General features: G+C 44.2%; 1 pseudogene; it reads left to right on the forward strand.

Moving 5' to 3' along the window:
* The first annotated feature begins 1,588 nt into the window (after positions 1 to 1,588).
* On the forward strand, positions 1,589 to 3,032 carry LOC147428687 (COP9 signalosome complex subunit 5 pseudogene; annotated as a pseudogene).
* Positions 3,033 to 4,420: the final 1,388 nt, after the last annotated feature.

Consider the following 4,420-nt stretch of genomic DNA (forward strand, 5'->3'; position numbering starts at 1 on the left):
TTATTGTGTTGTCGAGGAGGGCCCGAATGTTGAGGCTTCTTGCCGTTGTAAGGGCGTGAGTTTCTTGTCATAATGACAAGTGCTGTGGACTTCTGCGAGTTGCTAGTGTGTTCGTGAAGCGTTTCCTCCTGATGGATCTTGGCTACAAGATTTTATAGTTGCAAGTTAGCTATGGTGGCTTGTGTAGTGATAAAGGCTCTCCATGATGCAAGTAAAGAAGCCAATAAGAGCATACTTTGAAGCTCTTCAGGGATGGCAAGCCTTGAGATAAGTACTTCATCTATAAGTATTTGCCATATCTCCAAAAACTTGGAGGATGATTGACCCTTTTGCATGGTACTGTTTACCAATTTCTTGATCAGGGAAACTAGGTCAGTGTGCTCATAATTCTTCTCGAAGAACTTCCAAATGACGCTAGCAGTAGCTAGCTTTTTCACCATTTGGACCTGCCGATCTTGGCAATGGAGAATGAGCTCCATCTTGGCACTATTGTTTCTACTATGCCAAGTATTATAGGTGTCGATGAAGTATGTTGAATCTTTGTCTTCGGGGTCTTCCGGGTGTAAGGTTGCTCTTCGACTCCTGATGTGACGTCCCAAAGTTGCAGCTGCTTGAGGTAGAGTTCCATCTGAATCTTCCACACTTGGGTAGCTAGTGCCATTAAGCTTGTCGATAATGTAGCGGGGCTTGTAGGTGGATGTGGAAGATGAAGAAGCTAACTCGGCCATCTTTCGAGGTTCCGGATTCCTTGAAAAGAATGGAGGGTGAGGCTTCGAGTGTGGGCTAGAGAGATGGAATACTCTTAGCGCTAATTAGAAAAACTAATCTTAAGTCCTATCGCTCTGATACCATGTGAGAACGTAGAGATTAACTTAAATGTGATTAATATCACTGTTAATTAATATGCTAATGTCAAGACATAAGAGAGTGCAAGATAGAAATAAAGCAATGACAATAGATTGCACTTGAATGGAGAAAGAACACCCTGCTACAAATGAGGGCAGCTAATGGGATTTATATACAAGTTGAGGGAGTGAGGATTATCCATCACATGTGAATTATAGGTTGGTGGGAATAGACACATGTTGAGACTTACATAGGTGGAAGGGGTCCATGTGGGAATTAGGTGTAAGGAGTTTGGGAATAGAGATAGGTGGAAAGAAGTCCACACTCAATAAAATAATAAGTTAGTTTTACAAGACCATCCCTCTCAACAAGATTGAATATTTTGGTGTCCATTGCAAACAGTATTATCCAAATCTGAACCCCGTAAAGCATAGTTGAAGCCACTAGAGTGTCAAAAAACCATAGCTTTGTTTGAGTTTCTTGAAACTGAACCTGCATACACATCTTCTCCAATCCTCCCAAGGCAGCATAACCTCTCGTCAATCTAGTCTCTGCATCTCTCCTCAATGAAAACACCGGTCACTGAAGACTACCCCGAGAAAGGTGTGTCTGTATACATCTATCTGTATACTCCACCGTCTCCAGGCATACATAAATGTGAGTGCTGACCTCATGACCCAATGTGGTGTGGTGTTTAACACCATAACCTTGGGCAATTGTGTACAAAGCATCTAAATGACGCTGCCCCCCTCCGGAGAGAGAGAGAGAGAGAGAGAGAGAGAGAGAGAGAGAGTATTTTACGAGGAGCATAGCTCGCGTCTGTGTGTGAGAGAAGCTCGAGATGGCTGCCGCTTTCACATCTGCGGCAGTAGCACACCAGACTTGGGAGATCGAGAACAACATAGTGTCTCTGGAAGGAGGTGCAGAGTCAGACTCCATGTATATTTATGATGAGGCAGGGCAAGCACTGATTCAACAGAAACCATGGTTGCAAGAGCCCCACTACTTCAAGAATGTGAGAATTTCAGCCCTTGCCCTCCTCAAGATGGTCATGCATGCACGCGCAGGTGGTGCGATCGAGGTGATGGGTATCATGCAGGGCAAGACTGAAGGTGACACTATCATTGTCGTGGATGCCTTAGTTCTTCCTGTTGAAGGTACCGAAGCTCGTGTTGAGGCTCAGGCTGATACTTATGAATATATGGTGGAATACTCTCAGACTAACAAGAAGGTAGGGCGGCTTGAGAACGTTGTGAGCTGGTACCATTCTCACCCTGGTTATAGCTGCTGTCTTTATGTAAAATACACAACTGCAAAATCAGGAATACCAGGAACCTTTCTTGGCAGTTGTCATTGATCCTACACGAACAGTGTCTGCTGGGAAAGTTGAAATTGGAGCATTTCCCACTTATCCAGGGTTATAAACCTCCAGATGAACAACCCTCTGAGTATCAGACCATCCCTCTCAACAAGATCAAATATTTTGGTGTCCATTGCAAGCAGTATTATCCGCTAGACATCACGTACTTCGCGTCGTCCTTAGATTCACTTCTGGATATTCTTTGGAATAAGTACTGGGTGAACACACTTTCATCCTCTCCTAGCACATTCGGGCCGCGTTGGAACATTTTTTCCTCCGCACGAGAAGAAAGAGGAGTCCCAGCTATCTGAGGTTAACAGGATAGTAGCAAAATCACAGTAGAGCAAGTTCATGGGCTTATGCCCCAGGTTATCAAAGACACCCTGTTTAATTCAGTTTCTCTTTCCACAGCTTCCACATTAACTATGCTTGATGGACTTGGACCAGAGCCTATGGTGAGGCTTAGTCTTTTGAACATCTGCCACAGCAGCGCCTTTTCGTGGAGTAAACCATGGGGCCATCGCCAAGCGGAAGAATTTTCCAAGTTGAAACAAACTTGAAGAGTTCTGGAGTTATTGAATACACAATTACTGCCTTTGCAACTCTGTGAATCACCTCTTTCTTGCTTGTACATGGTATACGGCAGGTGCTGCAAAATGACCAAGCATCACAAGAAGTTTTGGACAGATTCTCACAATAATTCCCACATTATGACTTACCTCAACATCATGAGCTTCTGTGAGGGAGGCACGGCATACCTAGCTAGGTATGCGGTGCCTCCCGAACAGAAGCTCATGATGTTATGCATTGTATGAAAAACACTGAAAAAAGCTCCCTTTTCCTACATGAGAAAATTTCTAAATCTTCTTGTGCATGTAGCCAACTGCTCTCTTATGATTATAGGTGTACAGTTACATTCAAAGCTTTCACTTCCTTGAGTCAGGAACTGACAACATGTGTGAAGTATTCCAGAAGATGGTCGAGCTCACGACTTGGTTTCGAATTTCAATGCGAAGGTTCACTGGCTAGAGCATGTTTTTGTAGGAAGTTAATGCACTTGGTGCATCCATTGGATGCCACTTCTTATGAACACACAGCAGTGGGCACATGCAGTTTCTTTCTTTGAGCATGTAATTTTGCTAATGTAGGTAGGTAGGCAGCGTTTCGTTGATGGATTTTGGGTGGCATGTCATATGAATATTGAGAGAGAGAGAGAGAGAGAGAGAGAGAGACGTGGCAGCTGACTTAGGCACGACACTAGCATGCAATGGAGCTACTTGTGGATTACTTGAAAATAACACAGACTTAGCCAACACGTTAGTCAATACGTATGACAAGTGTGGTGCACTTGTTCGAGCGCGATGACAAGCGTCCTATGTGGAATGTTGTCTCTTGGAGTGCATTGATTGTGGGATATGCCCAACAAAGGTAGGGCCAGGAAGCTCTGGCATGTTTTCAATAGATGCAAAGAGAGTTCATCTCTCCAAATGCAATCACCTACATGTGCAACTTGAAGACATGTGGCTTCATGCAAGCTATTGGTATGGGCAAAGGAGTTCACAATGATATTGTTAGTCAGGGACTTTTGACAGAAAACACCGTGCTTGGCATTGCCTTGGTCGACATGTATGCCAAATGTGGTGTACTTCATAAAGCACAAAAAGTGCTTGAGGAACTTCCTGTCTTGGATTGTGAGATATGCCCAACAGAGGCAGGGCCAGGAAGCAAGCTCTGGGCTGTTTTCAGCAGATGCAAAGAGAGGGAAGCTCTCCAAATACAATCACATACGCTTGTATCTTGAAGGCATGTGTCATTATGCAAGATGTTGATATGGGCAAAAGAATTCACGATGATAATGTTAGTTGGGGGCTGTTGAAAAAAAACGTTGTACTTGGCATTCCCTTGGTTGACATGTATGCCAAATGTGGTGTACTTGATAAAGCACTCTTTGTCGAGAGAGCATATATACTGCTCGAGTCATGGTGCTCTTGGTGGTGGTAGCCTTGCCTAGGAAACTCATTCGGGTCCGCTGGTTGTAGGTTTGGTGGTGGATGCTATAGAAGCCGTCATATATTTGAAGACACAAGTGTTGCATAGTAGGATAGTGTCATATAATTGAAGACACAAGGGTTGCATAGCACGATAGTGTAGGTGCTTAGATGCTCGCAATGTATGTGGCTCCATCAAAGGGTAATGGGGTGGGTGCACGGAGGG

The sequence above is a fragment of the Adiantum capillus-veneris genome, chromosome 23 (genome assembly GCF_014529385.1).
Source record: "Adiantum capillus-veneris isolate H3 chromosome 23, ASM1452938v2, whole genome shotgun sequence".
In the NCBI taxonomy this organism is placed as follows: domain Eukaryota; kingdom Viridiplantae; phylum Streptophyta; class Polypodiopsida; order Polypodiales; family Pteridaceae; genus Adiantum; species Adiantum capillus-veneris.